Source organism: Lissotriton helveticus, chromosome 8 (assembly GCF_964261635.1).
Source record: "Lissotriton helveticus chromosome 8, aLisHel1.1, whole genome shotgun sequence".
NCBI classification, from domain to species: domain Eukaryota; kingdom Metazoa; phylum Chordata; class Amphibia; order Caudata; family Salamandridae; genus Lissotriton; species Lissotriton helveticus.
The window spans coordinates 163,355,142-163,374,278 of NC_136069.1; the positions used below are offsets into that span (position 1 = coordinate 163,355,142).

The 19,137-nt window shown below is 44.9% G+C and overlaps 1 protein-coding gene across 1 annotated transcript in view; it reads left to right on the forward strand.

Annotated features, from left to right (window-relative positions):
* The window catches only part of DSCAM (DS cell adhesion molecule), a 959,122-nt gene that overhangs the window by 596 nt on the left and 939,389 nt on the right, over window positions 1–19,137 (forward strand). The gene's annotated exons all lie outside the window — the stretch shown is intronic.

Here is a 19,137-nt window from a genome sequence, read left to right on the forward strand (position 1 = left end):
TGAAGAATTGAGGGGGGGTGTCTGTGTAGAGCCAGGTAGACCTTCCCTTCAGACGCCCATTGCTCTGAGGCGGTGGCGCGACATGGTCACTGCACTCATGCACGCGCAACACCCGCACAGACCAGCTCTGCATCATTTCTTATATAGGGTGATTTTTTTTATTCATCTGCCACTACAACTTATTGATTAGAGGATATGGGTTACAACTGGAAAGTGGTTGAATGAGGTGTCCATTTGTGGTTGAATATCTGTGTGTTGATGCAAGGTTGTGTGGTAGATGCTACGCGCTAGTGTGATTTCTGTTTCATCGTTCTGGCCAGTGGGAGGAGTGGAGTGTCCATTTTTTTTTTTTTTACGGCTTGCAGTTAATCATTTGGGTACTCTACCGTAGAGGTAATATCAGGTATCCTTCAAGACATCAACCTTATCACACAACCTGTCGATCGCGCGAACGTCCAACTGTGACGCATGTGGTTGGGTGTGTGAGTGCGTGTGTGTGTGCAATGGGAAGAGAGAGAGAGGTGGCATCAGGGAGAGGGAGAGAGAATATCCTAACTGGGTCTCTTCTAAGACCCTGTCAATTATGTAAATTGAATGCCACTAATAGCATCAATGAAATTTCAACTTAAATTGATATGTAGGTCTGTGAGTATATGTGAGTGAGTGAGTGTGTGTGTGTCTGTGGGTGTATGTGTGTGTGACCACAATGGGGAAAAAGAGAGAGGGAGGGAGAGAGGGAGAGATAGAGAATATGTCTATCAAGCTGTTACTGGCGTATCTTATATGACAATACTATGCATATATGAAAGTAGATGGCAATTTTATGTCAAATGAGGGGAGGACCGTGCTTTAGAATAGGATAGTCTCAAATACCCCTCCTACCCCACCTCACACTCATCACCGTGGACGCATTGATGTTACGCTGTCTACTGATGCATGTATTGCTTAAGATAGGACGCTCTCAATATTATGAAAGATGTTGTTAGCAATTCCAATTTCCTACCACGGATGCATTCACAGACTTTGTTTCTTCTCAATGTATTTGTGTGTGTGTATGTGTGAGTGTGTGCATCAATATAAGTACAGTATGTTTATGTTGCTGAATAGATTACTATAAATACACTGTGCATATGTGTGAGTGCATACATTACCATAAGTACATATATGAATATGTATTTGCCTTTTCTTGAGCATAAATAGAGAATCCCTGTGCATGTATGTGTTTCTGTCACTGCGTGTGTGGGTGTCTGCATGCATTAAGATGAACATATATATAGATACTTAGGTGCCCAGTAGCAAATATAAATATATTTTCTGTGGCCATCCCTTAGTCCCTGTGCGTGGGTGCTTGACTGTGCTTGCATCAATGTACAGTTACCAGTGAACATACAAATATGTATGTCCTTACTGATAAGTATAAAAATATTGCAGTGTGGATATATGTGCTTGTGCGCATCTTAACAAGTGGATGCGTCAATATTAACATATGTACACATGAGTAAGTGTATAGTCAGAAATATAATAGAGTTTGAATAGGTATTTCTGCATGAATATAAACACACATATATGTATTTTTATATATATATATATATATATATATATATATATATATATATATATATATATATATATATATATATGTATATATATGTATGGATGTATATATATATAGATAGATAGATATGTGTATATATATATATATATATATTTATATATATATATATATATATATATATATATATATATATATATATATATATATATATATATATATACACACACACACACACATTTCAACAATGACCAGTTTCAATATTGGTAGCCTACAGTCTGGCCACGATGACCCCCTTTAACTGTGACAAAGAGAAATATTCAGGGCACCCCAAGGAGGGAGCTCGGGCAGGCAGGGAGTAGAAGCCGAGCTCTGGGAGAGGGAAGGACAGGAAGTGTGTGTTTTTTTTTTACCCTAGAAACAACTGAAGGGCCCTGGCTAGGTCAGGCCAGCCGCAGGATGAGGGGCCCTCACTTCAGTTTACGGTCTGTGGGAAGAGGAGAGGCATTGACAGCCCCGGAGGATGCAGGAAACATGTTCGGAGTGTGGAATTAGAGGGGTACATATTCTGCATCCCGCTGCTCGTGAGGGGTCTGGGCCCCCCTCTGAAGCAGAGCCCTGAGCACAGCACTGCTCTGGGACATGCAACAGGTGAGGGGATCAGGCAGAGCCGATGGCTCTACTGCTCCCCACGTCCCCCAAGACCCGCTCCCTTGGCGAGGGGTTCTCTGTGTGGGCAGTGGTGGTGGAGGGGGGCGGGGGATCTGAGCAGGTGCCCATATATACCGGGTGAAACTGGGACCTGGCGCTCTGAGAGGCAATGGCGGCGGGTTTAAAGGCAGCATTAATGAGCGGAGGCATTACTCATAAGTACACGTCGAATATTTCATTCAGGCCTGAATAATGGCCCGGTCCAAGGCCAATTATAGAAACTGGGCTTATGATAAAATGCAAATGTGGCACTGCGCGTAGCACTGCTCAGGGGTCTAGCTTGGACTGTAGTCTGTCTGCTGCAGTACCGGCAGCACCGCCTACATCTATCTGTCTGTCTGTCTGTCTGTCTGTCTGTCTGTCTGTCTGTCTGTCTAGCTCCTAGCTACCTGTATAACAATATCTAACTATATACCAGCTGTTCCGTGGTTGGCGCAGTGTGAGTATGTGCACCATTTGGTGGTTTCATCTATGAACCTATCCTGTGTGTGTTTAGTAGAAAAGTGTAGTGTGAGTGTGGACAGAATCTCTGAGTGCCCCGTGACACACATTTTGTCCAATGTATATCACCGATGAAGAGGACAGCAACACCCACGGCAGAAGATTGATTTGCTACCATTTTAAAATAAATTGTGTCAAATAGTACACTCATGTTTTGTCTAACGGATTCCACTAAAGAGCATTAAACATGGCGGGTATATGTACTAAAATGCAGATTCACATATACTGATGCTAATGTACATATGCATATAATGCACACGCACGCATGCACAATCACCATACACACACACGTACGTGAGACCCTACATGCCAGGCGGTCTCTGTGCTTCCACTGAGGTTGCGGGTATGCACACTCTCACTGACAAACAGGCTTTACTGCCTCGGGGGTTCTGAGGCGAGGCCCAGAATCACACCATATTCTAAGCCTGCGCCGCTTTAAATGTGCGAGCGTGAGCTAAAGACAGACGTCCCTCAAAGACCTCCAATAATGGCTGTTGTGACGCTGTGATGTTTATCAGCGGGTGGGCATGACGTGTGTTAAGAGTAACGAAGCTTAGCCCGAGCAACCTCACTGACGCGCTGAGCAACGGGAGGCCCTGCAGTGTACAAGACACACAGACGCATGCTCACATGGACACACAAATGCATACACACAAATACACACAAGCACTCATACGTACACATGCACGCACAGGAAACACAAACATACACAGACTGAGAAACACCCGTACATACTGAGAAAAAACCCGTACATAAACACAATGAAATGCGGCTTACCCACACATACTGACATAGACACACCCTTAAAAGAAATGTAACGCATAGACATACACAACCGTTTACAGGTACACATACATGCTCGAATACGAGTGTTCACAATATGTACATATGGTTACCTAAGCACATCTACACACACAGAGATCTACACACACTCAAAGACACACGAACATGCACCCATGCATGAACTGATAAATACACACACATGCACTGATATAAAGTGCATCAATCTACACAAGCACCCGAGCACACATGACCGAGGAGTGCAGTGTTGGAAATGTGCTTCAGGTGTGACAGTCAGATGTCTGGTGTTAGCTTCGCACACAGCAAGCGAATCTCTGTGCAGCCTCTTTTCACTGTACACCCCTCCTTATGTGGACCGGGCTCGCGCTGTCCCTTGCAGTTGCTTGAATGGGGCCTTCTCAATCGGCTGTTCACACATATAAATTGCCTGTCGGAGGCGCCGCGCGCCACCTGCCTTTCAGCACCGTCTGGGGGGACAGCGCTCTATTTCCATAGCACGCGGACGCACGAACAACAAACAAGCAGAGGAAGGAAGGGGGACCTGGGAACCTGCAGGGCCTATTTGCATCCGCATCTGCGTGGCAAAACCTTACCAGGTGACAGGCACGCCTTATTCAAATATAATCTGTGGGGCATAAAACAAAGTGTGCCAACAATGGGGGCGGGGGCTTCGCGAACGACATTGCAATGCAACAAGGCCAAGCATGTTTGTAAACACGACAGCTGATAACTGTTGCAATAGTGTTATCACCAGCACAGACATCTATAGGCAAGCAAGATTCATTTGCAGAACACTATTTCCAATCATATATTTGTGAATGTTGACAGCCCCGTGCCTTCCAATGGGCCATGATATGTGTCATATTTACTGTGCCTGTCATATACACTTCCGTCGCGGTGTTAAGAGACATCCTATGCAAGGTCGGTTGTATCAACACGCCTACGAGGCCAACCACACATACAAAAACACACACATTTGAAAACAGAGTAAATAGGATCTAATTAAAAAGGGGGAAACAGAGAACAAATATTGCACATCGAACACCACCAACCTTACTCCCTACATAACGAGACATCTACAATAAAAATGGTCAAATGTTTATTAAGCCATGTAATAAAATATAAAAAAGACAGTGATCAGACACAGATGCTTGGAACATGGAACATGTCTATTGGGGTAGAGCTGGAGACAGCATATTGACACCACAGTACCTCAAAAATACAACAAACAGACACATGAACCGCACACCATCCGTTAATGTTTTTTTGCTTTTGTTTTTGCATGTTGGGAATAATCGTTTTAGAGGGCGGGAAGGCTGTGACCTCCAGAGCTGCTCTCTGTGTTGTTGAGCGCCACGGTGTGCCTCCGTGTGATAAAAGAAGCGCAGGGGCTCAGGTGTAGCGATGAACAACAAGGCCTCCTGGGATTTGGCGTCCATGTTGTGCTGCAGTATTAGGGAGTGTACGGCACCTTCCTCTCTCCATTTGGTTTATGTACGGTGGGGGACTGGAAACTCGGATTAAGAAGAGACGCCAGGAATTTTCCAGCAACAATTTTCAGAGCTGTCAATTTTTGTTCCACACCACGATGAATTTTAGGTTTTTGAGCTTGTGCCTTTAGTTTGGATATTAAACTAAGCATTATTGATTTCCTTGCTGTATTTTTTTAATGTCACATTATTTCATTTGATGTCGAAAGACCTGCGTGATGAATAAGAACTGCCTGTCCCTGGCTGCAGAATGTTTTCTTGAAATGGCCTCTTCTCTCGACAGGGTTCATGTGCAGTGGTAGAAACTTCGTCGCCATTTTCGATCATTCTAGCAGGTTCCAGGTTTTACTGCAACTCCACTGCAGGCAGCCTGGTCAATTTATAATATCAAAAAAACAATGCATTGATCTAGAACCGAACATAAAGAGCCGCATGTTTTCTTAGGGCCCTGTGGTTTCCTCCCACATTACGTGGTAGAGTTTAACAAATGATCAACAGAAAATCGGATTAATTTGTCATTCACTTCTCAAGGTAACCGCGAACGTAAACTAAGCTTGCTGTTTCGGTTTAGATCTATCTATCTATCTATCTATCTATCTATCTATCTATCTATCTATCTATCTATCTATCTATCTATCTATCTATCTATCTATCCACATATATAAACACACAATTGTGTGTATATATATATATATATATATATATATATATATATATATATATATATATATATATATATATATATATATATATATATATATATATATATATATATATATATATATATATATATATATATATATATATATATAGAGAGAGAGAGAGAGAGAGAGAGAGAGAGAGAGAGAGAGAGATCCATGTTCGTAGTTTGTGCCAGAATAGAAAGTTTCCAGACATCACTGAGTATCTTATTTTTCTTTCGGGCTTTAGTTAGTAGTAGTGATTCTCAAGATGTTTTTAAAAATGCTTAAAAAAACACTGCTCGATCAAACAATTGTATCTTAACGCGCGTGAACGGGAATGCGTAATATTACATAAAACGTGTCAAATACACCTTGTTAGTCCATGATCCTAAAGTGTTCAATGCCTGTGAAATATGCCACGTTTAGAGTGCCACGGTATGCTCCCTCCTCTCATCGTTGAAGTGACGTGGGACTGGGAGTTGGCATATGCCCGAATGATCTTCTTAGTGTGGTACGTACTTATGACGTTGCAGCCAGCACGCCGAGGATGCCACGCACGAGGGAGGTCATGGTGTGTGACGCCAGACATAATGCTTTATTTTCTACACAACATCAGCACCAACTAGCGGTGGAAGGGGGCATTGCAATAGTAATGGCGTGGTTCTTTGTCTTGGCAATGAAGAAATACAAAACATGATTTGAAGAGTGTGTGTAACTCCTCAGTTTTGACTAATTAGTGCTGCACCAGCCTGTTGGGTGAGCAAGTAGTGAGGACCGAGAACACTGAGCTGTATGAAGATATATGTATTTTGTATTGTAGGCGGTTTAATCCACAACTAATGGTGCACCGGTGCTTTTACAGGCTACAAGGACACACATACTGCAAGACAGGGTATACATTAAGTCCGAAATGTCCAGGATGCCTGGATGAGTGCCTCATCAATGGCCATTTTTGAGCATTTCCACATAAGATAAATTTACATTCATTGATTCTCAATGGAATTTATTATACAGACAGAGACTTTCTGTGTGATGTTGGAAACCCCTGCACTAAACTGAGTTCTCTAACACCTCTTTCATATCTAGAACAATGCATTTCAAGGCCTGTCACTGGTGATGGCTTCAGGTTATTGGAACTGAAAGGCACATCCCTTTTTAGGTCGAGGACCGTCGCACTGCGTAAGCAGTGTGGGTGGAGCCGAAGATTTAATGTTTCTTAGAGGGGGCTTGGAACCCGCCCCTCTTCTCCATTGGCTGGCCTAGTAAATTCTGGCCAGCCATTGGAGGAGAGGGGCGTCACTCGGTTCAAGCCTCGTCTTTTTCGGATTCGGGGGCGTTTTTTTAGACTTCTTTCTTGTTTTCTTTCTCTCCTCTTCCCATTGGCGGGAATTTTACCTTCCAGCCAATGGGAAGAGGAGAGAAAGAAAACCACGCCCGAATGCGAAAATGACCATGCTTTCTCCGAGGCATTTCTTCCTCGCCTCAGAGAAACATGGTTGGTGTTATTTAACTCATTTGTTTGTTTTTTTGGTCCTCGTCTCTGACCCTGCCTCCACAGCGCTCTGAAGCGCAGTCGCCTTACTCGGTTTGGTTGTGTTTGTTGTAAAATTATATATTTTTGTCAAATTGCTTCAGTCTGTCTGATTTGCGCTGATGGCCTGCAGAAAAAAAAATCACAGGCCGTTTGAAAACGATGCAGGACGATCAATTGCGGAACTACATCTACCAGCATGCCTTTGACCACGGAGGGAGTCTGCTAGAGAGCCTTTTGCAGCCGTTCGCCCACCTCCCAGCGTCGAACAATTGTACCGACCTGACAAACTAATCCCGCCGCGTTCCGTCCGCTCTGTCAATGCCGCTTTTAGCCTGGTTCAGATTGGCTCGCTAAAATGCCAGTTTACCAATCCTAAAAGGCTAGAGATTTTAACCAATCATGACAGACTAGAGACGTCACGTTCTACAAGTTATCCAATCACGTAATGTATTACATTCAACAGGAAAATGAAAACAGCCGTTTCCTTCAGATAAGAGACATGTAATCTTGTCACAAAAAACGAAATTAAGATCAAACCAACCAGTGAGGTGGAGTCGAGAGACCACAAAACAGCCACAATAAAAACAAATGTTATATCTTAGCAGACTGTGGACGTGACTGAAAACGTGTCTTGTTCTGCGGAGGTTTGAGATCTTCCCTTAGATAAGTGACAGCTACAGTATTGTTTTCAAGTTTGGAAAGCTGGGAGTCCTACTCTCTACAGGTGTATGCTGGGAGACGTAGTCTCCTCGTTTAGGTGACGCTCGTGACATATTCTTCACCAGTAAGACACGGAGGGAGAGGGCTTGTAGCCTCGAAGCCGTGCCTCGGTTTCCGGCTGGTGCCATGGGAACGAACAGCGTGCGGAAGCGCGGGATGTTCAGACTTGGAAAGAGACAGGAAGCAGCAGTGCTAAGAGGTAAGGAGGATGCACTGGTCCCCGTAACAATAGGTTAATGAAGAGAACTGAGGTTGCCCGTGTATGTTGGAGTGCCAGTGCCACGAGGGTCTTATATAATACCATGCAGAGTGCTGAAAGGAGAATACTCTGGACAGGGCAGTGGCCCTTCAGAGGCTACAGGTTGCAGGATGAGTGAGTGGGTCAGGGAGCCTATCCTGATGATGGGGAGCTCTACTAGAGGATGCAGGGCACTTGCAGGTATTAAAGATGCCAGCATGAACGAGCTCTTCCACAGGCTGCAGGGAGCCTACAGTGACTAAAGATTGCAGGAAGAAGGAGCTCTGCAGGAGGGTGCAAAGAGCTTGCATTGGGTACACCTTGCAGGGTGAGGGCGTTGCCCATAGACTACAGGGAGCCTGTAAAAACTACAAGGGGCATAATGTCAGAGGCTGCATGGATACTACAGTTACCACCGGCAACATGTTGAGAGCTCTGTCAGAGCTTTAATGGGACTTAGCAACGACTACTGGTATAAGGATGAAAGAGCTCTTCCATATTCTTCAGGGAGCCTGCAGGTACTAAAGATTGCAGGATGAAGGAGCTCTGCAGGAGGCTGCAAGGAGCTTACATTGGGTACACCTTGCAGGATGAGGGCGTTGTCAATAGACTACAGGGAGCCTGTAAACACTGTAAGGGTCAGGATTTCGGATGCTGCATGCTTGCTACAGTTACTACAGGTAGCATGATACTCTGGGAGGAACTAGCAATAACAATAGGTAGCAGGATTAAACGTGAGCTCTACATGATACGTCTGGGAGCTTGCAATATCTAAAGAGTTCTCATTTTTCTTAGACTCGCAAGCCTGCTTTGATAATAGGCATCCATTATTTAAAATCAACGTAATGGCAGATTTTGAAGCCAGAGTCAGATGCTTTAAACATAAATTAACTTCCAGTTGAGCAGGGGTCATTTATTTTATTAAGAAAAAAGTGGAAAAGCTAAACACAAGCATATTTAGTTTAAACAAATATTTTTTCTTCTAACCTGACACCTTTGGTTGGTTTGTATTCGTAGCCCAGATAAAACATGCCATTGGCTTTACACAGTCACACTGTTGAGCAGCTGCCTTTGATATGAGATAACAAATACACAATATGCTAATCCGGTCCTGCCCTCTATTGACAAAGCATAACAAAACTTGAAGACTACCCATATAGAGATGTATTTTTGGCTCAGTCTGTCTGAGCGCATGCTGTAGTTAGAGACACCTTCCAGCTCAGAAGAGTAGCATCTTGACTTCTGACACAGTGCTCTATTTGTACCTCATAGAAACAGTCTTGCATGCGACCCTTTAATGTGTGATTCATGATTTTGTTTTTGTTAAACTCACCCTCCATGTGTGCCACTGCACTGTTTTTTTATATTTTTTTACTTCTAATCCTTCATTTGTGTGTGTGGGGCGCTGTGTGTGTGGGGCTGTGTGGGGGGCTCTCTGTGTGTGTGTGTGGGGGGGGGCTCTGTGTGTGTGGGGGGGGGCTCTGTGTGTGTGTGTGTGGGGGGGCTCTGTGTGTGTGTGCGGGGCTCTGTGTGTGTGTGTGTGTGGCTCTTTGTGTGTGTGTGTGGGGGGGCTCTGTGTGTGGTCTCTGTGTATGTGGGGGGCTCTCCGTCTGTGTGTGGGGCTCTCTGGGTGTGTGTGGGGCTCTCTCTCTCTGTGTGTGGGGCTCTGTGTGTGTGGGGGGGGATCTGTGTGTGTGTGGCTCTCTGTGTGTGTGTGTGGCTCTCTGTGTGTGTGTGGCTTTCTGTGTGTGTGGCTCTGTGTCCACAAATACTCTCTACTACTCTCTAATGCTCACCTATTGCCATTGTAAATGACAATACCATTTATTTATGTTTTTGTAAAAAAAAATGAAAACAAATGTCCTGAGCAATGCCAATAGCTCTACCTTTAATAATGCCGAGACCATTGCATTGTAAATGCTTGTTCTATTTGCTTCGGAGGAACATAGCTACCAATAGTGCAGCACTGGAGCAGACGGAGGCATTAGGGGTGATAGGCATATCTTACTCTAGTAGGTTGTAGTGTTTCACAACAAAATCAGGGGCTAGGGGGGCCCATTCTCCTCGTTTGTATCACGACCTATTACACTCTTGCTATGCGCAGCTTCTGATCAGCGGGAAGTTCAACTAGGCTCTGGGCGCTCAAATATCTTGAGGAGGAGGGATTCAAGGTAAAGTGAAGGTACTATCTACCCCATGAGCATTCATGAGTGAAAGTAAGTGAATGTCTAAGAAAGTCAGCAGCTTGTGATAGTCCATACTTCAGATTCAAATGCCTTGTGGTTTTCTAAGGTATTCATAGTGCGGGATTGATGCTCAAGAAGGTGCTGAACAGGGCCGGACTGGGAACCAAAACCGGCCCTGGCAAAGTGCTCGGCCGCCCCCTCTCCCCCCTCCCCTGGGGGGTTTGGGGGTGCCGCCGAGCCCCTTGCCAAGGCCGGTTTTCGGCCGATTTTCTTACAGGGCCGATTTTGCAGCTATGCTGCAAAAAACGCCCTGTAACAAAATCGGCCCCCACCCGTGCGGCGCACCGGGGGATTGCCCGGTGCCCGCTATGGCCAGTCCGGTACTGGTGCTGAATTGAGAGCATTGGGTCATTGTCTTTCACTGCACCTCAAGATACTCAGCATTAGAAACTGTGAGCACATGGACCTGGTGGGAGTGAGAGCACAGTGTGGCACAGTGCTTAATAGGGGTGCCATGTTTGGACACATTTTCCGATAACTTTGAGAAGCATGGAAAGTTGACGGGTTGGTCAGCAATGCCAATCAAAGGCATGTGATAAAACACACCAATTGAAAAGAAACGATGCCAGAGCCTTTGGGAGTGTATCATCTGCTTCTAGTGCCTGAAAAAGAGGTGGGGGACATGAGGGAATTTCTGCCTTCCCCATTTGATCTACTCCATACTTCCACCACAACCTACTCCATTGAAGTCAGTCTGACCCGATCGATTCTATTGCGGTCAGTGTGATGACTTCGGTTGATTCTCAGTGTGATGACCTCACTTGACCGCAATCTACTATATTGAGGTTAGTGTGCTGGCCTTGGTTGATTGCAACAGTGCAGTGGCCTCAGTTGATCCCAGTTTACTCTATTGAGGTCAGTGTGATCACCTCGATTGATCTGTATCTACTAGAAGGGAAACAGCATTTACGACCCTGTTTCCACAATGCAATGGCTTTACAACGCGGTCATTACAACAACCGCATTGATACCACGTATGCCATTACATCGCAAGTTGTATCAACGACTTGCTGTAGGGGGTGTGCAACACCAGGGAATGTGTTGGATTTTAAATCCATCACCTTCCCTGCTGTTGCGCAAAGTGGAGGAGAAATAGTAATTAATACTATTCCTAAGTAGAGCGCGCCCCCTACAGCAAGTCGTTGAAACAACTTGCAATGTAATGGCATGAGTGGTAACAACGTGGTCATTGTAACAACCACGTTGTAAAGCCATGCTTAGTGAATGTATTTGATGTAACGTCATACTTTCCTACTAGAGGCCAGTGTGATGGCCTTGGTTGATCCCAGCCTTACCAGAGACCAGTGTGATGGCCTCAGGAGATCCTGGTCTACTCTATTGAGGTCATTGTGATGGCTTCAGTTTCTCTAGTACGAATCCGCCCTGGTGAGGTTGCTCTGATCGCCTCGATTGAGCCCGATCTACTCCACTGAGGTTAGTGTGATGGCTTCAGTTGATTCCAGTCTACACTATTGAGGTCAGTGTGATCACCTCCATTGATCTGTATATACTAGAGACCAGTGTGATGGCCTCAGGGAATCCTGGTCTACTCTATTGAGGTAATTGTGATGGCTTCAGTTTCTGTAGTAGTCATCCGCTCTGGTGAGGTTGCTTTGATCGCATTGATTGATCCCGATCTACTCCCCTGAAGTTAGTGTGATGGCTTCAGTTGGTTCTGATCTACTTGAGATCAGTGTGATGGCCTCAGTTGATCCCAGTCTACTCTATTGAGGTCATTGTGATGACCTCATTTTATGCAGTACTGATTTGCTCTGGTGAGGTCACTCTGATCACCTCAATTTAACCCTGATCTACTCCACTGAGGTTAGTGTAAAGGCTTTAGTTGGTTCTGATCTACTTGAAGTGAGTTTGATGGCCTCAGTTGATCCAATTCTACTCTGTTGAGGTCAGTGTGATGGCCTCAGTTGATCCCAGTTTACTATATTGAGGTCAGTGTGATCACCTCAGTGGATCTGTATCTACTAGAGGGCAGTGTGCTGGCTTCGGGTAATCCCCAGCCTTCCTAGAGGTCAGTGTGATGACCTCAGGGAATCCTGGTCTGCTCTGGTGACGTCACTCTGATCGCCTTGATTGATAATGATTTATTTCACTGAGGTTAGTGTAATAGCACTGATCTACTCCATGTCAGTGTGAAGACCTCAGTGGGTAAGACAAAAAGATTCAAATTCTCACAGCCAGGCTCTATAGCTCATTTGATTATGTTGATATTTCACTATAGCAGTCATGGCTGTGAAACTGCATAAGTGAGAAATTATAATAGCAGCAGTAATGCCTACTTTTTGCAATCTACATTGTTATTGGTCATAGCCGTGAGTATGCAGAAGGACGGCAGGTCAAATAGTTTGTCATGCGATGATGTATTTATATCATGCCAGCATGAATCCCTGTGTTGCCAGCATGTGGAAGTAGAGATTAGGGATGTTGGCAGGATCTTGGTGGCTGCTGGACAGATGAAAGTGTACCTGGAGTACTCCTAGTTCTTTATTTGCAAATGACGCTGTTGCTAACCAGAGGTATCATCAAGCTATCCTGCATACTGAAATGTGATTAAACTCTAACCACTATGCCTTCTTTGGATTCTGCTTAGATAGAATCTCTAACATCAAGAAGCCCACATATACATGTTGTGCTTTTTAAAATAGCTACAAATATAAAATCGAGCAAGTAAAATAGTGCAATTTTATTTAGTGGTCGGAGTGAGTGGAGCCATATCCAAGCGCTTGGATTTAAGTGCACATTCAAAGATGAAGACTTGGGGTGCTGGACGTGATGTTCGTCCAGAGCGGTCTCATACTGCTCATAATGTGCTCCTGCCTACTCAAGTGGGTAACTGTGTACTGTTTCAGAGCTCTGGCCAGTTGAGGCTAGCTGGTGTCCCTTCTTTATTGGGACTAAAACTGTAGTTACAATCCTGTACTCTACACGTGGTCCTAGGCCCAGCAGACACCAGAAGGAAGAGAAAGGGTAGCATCATAGGTGAGGAGGCCCCAAAAATATACGGTTCAAGACATTTTGTGCCTGTACTGTCTGCTACCCCAAAATGAATACAGTGCTACCTGTTACCTGCATGCCATACCCATAGATGGTGCGGGACTCTGTACCACCAAACAGTAAGACTGCGCAGTTGTCGTAACTGTGACTAAAACGTCCAATTTCTGATTATGGTGTTGATGCAACAGCACAACTTCATCTGACAAAGAAACACAAAGATAAATTAGCCCACAGCAAGCATCTACCCAGAATAATATAACAATGGAAAGTCTTAGTCAATCAGGATTTATAAAGCACAGCTAATCACACAATAGAGTATTCAGGCCAGTCCAAGTTGGTTAAGGCATATCAGGTACCAAGTGGCATTCACGGTTGGCTTCCTCCAGGAAGGCAGTGTCCCTTGGTGCTCACAGCCTTATGCTGTGGGGCCAGCTGGGTCCAGAGGATGCCGTCATTGTGGCAAATTCCACAGAGTGTTGTGACAGCAGACTTCCTCAGGTCTAATGTTCCGTGTCCCAGAGTACGGACTGGTTATGTACTGAGCAAAATCTCTTAGCGTGAGTAGTTCGAGTGTTTGGATGCTGGTGTGATATAGCAGTGACGAAACACATGTCGGCAAGTGGGCTAGTGACAAGTCTGAATGTGGACTAAGAATTTGAAACTGCAATAAAAACACAGTAGATACCGCAACCTCAACATTGATTTATTGAGTGTTCGGAGATCCGTTTCAAGAGCAGCAGATATGTTAACTTTATTCATCTTGTGTTGTGTATATTCTTGGTAAACTTGGCACACAGTCTGCCAGGAGGTCGCTTTGCTGTTGTGTTTGAAATTTTCCAAATAAATCTAGTGGACATTGGTTTGGGAAAGTAAAGCCCAGGAAATGAAAAGTTGTATCTTTGACATGGAATCAGATAGTATTTCACTATACTAATTCACCACTAATCTCTTATGAGTTCCGGAGTAGCATGCTACTTGCCAATAAGGCGCCTCAACACCCCATCAGGGGTAACAAGCGCTATAAAAATGCAAACCTTTTCCCCTCTTCTATCCCACTGCTATCCTTCTGAATCCAAATAACTGACTAACCTATCCACCACTCAAATTACTTACATATTTCACTATACTAATTCAACACTAATCGGGTTCTGGAGTAGCATGCTACTCACCAAAAAACCACTTCGACGCCTCATCAGGGGTAGTAAGAGATATATAAATGCAATTACAATACAATACAAAAGTAAGGCTATTCTAATTGGAGCAACAAGGGTAGAGGCAGGTATATAGTTCTCCGGCTTCTCTGAAGTTCATAATGATAGTGCAGAACAGGAAAAACGTATGGAGACCTTACATTTGGTTCATGAAATCTGCTGCACTCTCACGGACAGATTTACGATTTTCTTTATGCAACACAGTGCAGAGCAGCAACCAAATGTTCTGTCTTTACGTTTTGCTGGACATGAACCAGAACAGAGCGCAAAGCCACAAGGCATGTCTTCTAAGATTGGTTTGCTGCTGTTTCCCCTTGTGCTGGCGCTCTTAAAGGCTGCCTTTCACAACACACTACATGGCACCATGGTACAGAGGTGAGTTTGCACTGTTTAGAAAAGGATTTGTATATGAAATATACTTTTTCAGTCCCAATTCCTGTCTAGTCAAAATAGAGGGGTCCCACACATTGCCTGTGTTCTGTGTATTTGAAAAGTCATAGAATGTGGGTGTGTGATGTTTTTTTTTTGGGATAAATGACAATATTTCTTTTGGTTAGCACCTATTTCAAAGGGGCCTTAAATTTTTACACAAAGCAGAGTTTGGTTATATTAGTAGATCAGACTTTGCGTCAAAAACGACAGGTGTTTGAACTTTAATGCCCCAATAATGTCCCCTTGACACAAAACACTGTTTGCACTGATAAAGGGCTTGTTTCCAGTTTAAAAAAAATATCCTTTCTGCTAGAAAGTAATTGCCAATGCTTTGCTTTCTCTGCTTTGTGACTTTGCATAACGTTACAACGGTGCGTTAGTAAATCTGGGTGTTCATTTTTATGCCTCTGTTTTCTTCTCTTTCTACCCCCTCGCATCTGCATTTCTTCCCTGCAACATCTCTTTTACCTTTCGCCATCTTTATGTTTTTCTTTTTTATGTCTTCTTCCTTGTCACTTTCTTTCCAGATGTAACTTTGTCTTTCACTCTTTCTCACCTCTTACTCTTATCTCCCATCCATTCTCTGACCCGTGCCACCCACCTGCCTCCCTCGCCCAGGGACATCTTAAAGATTGTGGGGGCCAAACAAATTTTGGGGGTCCCTGTTCAGAACAGCTTTGAATTTATGATCCAATATCAGCTCTTTCATGCTCTTTGGCCAGGTGCACCGGCACACTGGTCCACATTCTAAGTGTGTTTACATCTATTGTTCAGGAACAGTGGCATGTGTTTCAATATTGTAACACAGCGGCAGCTCACCAACATTACTGGATCTCTGTGACACCCTCCCATTTCTCATATGTGAGGTCCTGTTTTGATCTAAAAGAAACTATTTTTATGGATGTTGCATGAAACATAAACAGGATATTTCTCTGCAAAATATGTGTGATAGACTCTCCCACATCAACCACGTTAAAAATAAATTAAAGGAAAAATGTATTTAAAACACTCTGTTTAAGAATTATTTATGGCCATCAGCACAGAACAGAGCTGGCTCTGTCAGCCTTTCCCCCCCCCAAAGGCTGGGGCCCTGGGCCAGAGCCCACTTTGCCCCTGCCTTAAAACGTCTCTGCCCTCGCCCCTTGCAACAAGCCAGCTCTGTGTGGCGCGAGCCCGCCTCTCTCTCCTCTCTCCCCGCTCCACCCCTCGCAGTACAAGCTATCCAAAGACACGTTCTTGTCAGGCGAAGGCAGTTTTGCATTTTTAATTGGTCGTGTCATGGCTTTGCTGCTGCATTTGACATGTTTATAGCCCAGGGTGCGACTGTTCGTAGGCTGATAAGCAGTCACAACAGGGCAGTAGCCTGGCTCTGACATGTTTCCAGAGAGATTCGAAACCTGACGTATTGACAAAGTGCGCTTTGCCATTGGCGCAGATTGGGGAAGTGATCACAACAGACCAAGCTCTAAGGGAATGTGGAAAGATCTAGGCCAAGCCGACCAGCATAGCAACACAGCGGCCTTATTTACTTTCACTGAAGGCATGTGGACAAGAAGGATGAAAACTGAGGGGGCATAAATATCCAGTAGCGGCTGGTATCAACAGTGGGTGGTAAGACGAGCAAATGGTTGGTGGGTAGTGCAGCGTCACATGCGTACAGCAAGAATTTGTTTTATAAAAATTAAAAACCAATTACTTTAGACGGACGACACAGCATCCGTCTGATAGCCCGTACTCCTCCTGCTTCAACGCGATGTTCAGGCAGGCCCTAGGCAACTGCTTTAACCAATCCTGGAGCTCTCTCACCAGCGTGAGCAGTCTCTCTCCCCGCTCCAGAGGATACTGGAGCCCTGCACATGCTCTAACCCAGCTGCCTTTAGCTGAGCAGTGCTTGATTTGAGCCGATGGTTGCTGGTCGGGCCCACTGGCACTCATTTTTGGGAAGCAGCACTTATTCTTCCTGATCCAGGGAAAAGGAAAAAGATAAAAATGGAAAAAAGTCTCAAAGGATGAAAGGAGGAACCTGCAAGAGTGAGATAAAGAGGGTAGGGGTGTCTGATAGTGGATTAAAGAGGCCCGTCCACGAGTTTCTGAGCATAGCTCCGGGCTGCCGCAATCATTCTTTTACAAATAAAGCACTGGTTCTGAGTGACATGAAATAGACAATGAGATCAAAGTTTACGTTGCCTAAAGCATCCCTGTAGTTCACTTTTTACCCATCTATACTTTCTAACTTATGTATGACCCCAAAATCTTCTGCCCCTGCTTCAACTGTTAAGCAGAGGAATAATGGGACGCTGTATATAAAATTGCCCCTCCTCCCTGTCACCAATTAAAAAATACATTGCCTGCTGCCACCTACCCCACCACTGTCTGTGTCTTCCCTCCCATCTCCTCCTAAAGCTGTGCTCCATAATTTCCATTGCTGGTCTGACAGGCTCTTAGAGAGCCCAGCAGGAGCAGACTAGAGTCCAGTTGTGACATAGCAATTGTGAGGAACAACTTTTGTTAATAGGTGTTGCTACATGCTTGCAGTGAGAGTTCTATACGGTATTGATGTGCTATGTATTGTGTATGGTGTTGATGTGCTATGTATTGTATTATCTCAAGAGTTTTGCAGGAGCGTAGTATGGAATGCGTTCTCTCACGGAGTTTCAGTCCAGGACATTAGGTTGTTAGCGGTGTCTTGGAGTGGAAGCCGTTTTGTCTGGCTCTTGCCTGTTCCCGTAGGTCAGTGTTAGAACCTGTAGTCTCTAGTTGGCAACGGTATGCACCTTTGTCAAATAGAGACCCTTCGTCTACTTCAGGGCGAAGGAATTACACGCTGAAGATAACCCCTGCCCACCCCCTTGGTAGCTTGGCATGAGCAGATAGGCTTATCTCAGAGGCATTGTGTTAAGCATTTGTGGACACATACAGTAATATAGATGAACCACTACAAACGGACACCACACCACACATCAAAAATAAGTAATCTTTATATAATTATCACAAGACCTTACGACAAAAATCCACAGTACGAATAGGCTTTACGGTTACTCAAAAATAGGCGTCAGCTTCAAGTGTCTCTGGCAACGGATAACCCCAATGGGAGTTATCACTTTAACACACAACAGAGTTCTTGGGGTACAGGCCGCCTTGCGAGGAGCACAGCGTCAGGCCCGGAGTCACACCTGGACTCTCACAGGATTGTACCTCTAGTAAAAATAACAAAGACTTTTCTCTGCATCAGGGAGCTGCGATGTTGTGTGGCACGTGGTAGCATCGGTTCCTTGCTTCAGGGGAAAGTGATGCGGCAGGTCCCGGAATGTGGATGCAGACAGGGGGCGGCTTCAGTCCTTACCGGCGAGGAAGTGACGTTACGGAAGTGCGGGCACCACAGGTCGTTGCTGATGTCTTTGAGTCAATGAGCGCTCGATCACTCTTGGTGATGATCGGCTCTGTCCAGATGACGATCTCGGAGCTGATTGCAGAGTTCCTCTGTAGTGGCGGAAACAGCAGTTTCAGCTTGGCTCAAACGGAAGTGGTGAAGTCATCGGTATCCCTGCGTCTTCGAACAGGAGGCTAGCTCGCTCTAGCCCTTGGAGAAAATTTGGAAAGATTATGAAAGGCCAACCCACTACAGCGCTCTGGCAGAGGGACAGGTTAACTCCTGTAGTCTCCGGGTGCTCTTCCTCGGCAGCAGATCTTCTTGTTCATTCCCAAAGTGATCCTTGAAGTCTTTTCTATCCCTGAGACTTCCAACAGGAGGCAAGCTCTACTTTAAGCCCTTGGAGAAAACTCTAACAGCAGGACGATAAAGGCACACGCAGTCCTTTCCCTACCAAAGAAAGAAGCAGCCCCAACAGCATGCAGCGCAGGGGCAGTACTCCTCCTCCAGCTTCCTGGTCCTTCTTCCTGGTATGTTCCTCAGTTCCGCAGTGATCTAAAGTTCTGGGGTCAGGGCCCCAGTATTTATACCCATAAATCCTTTGTCTGCAGGGCAGGGCATGGGGAACCAGATGCA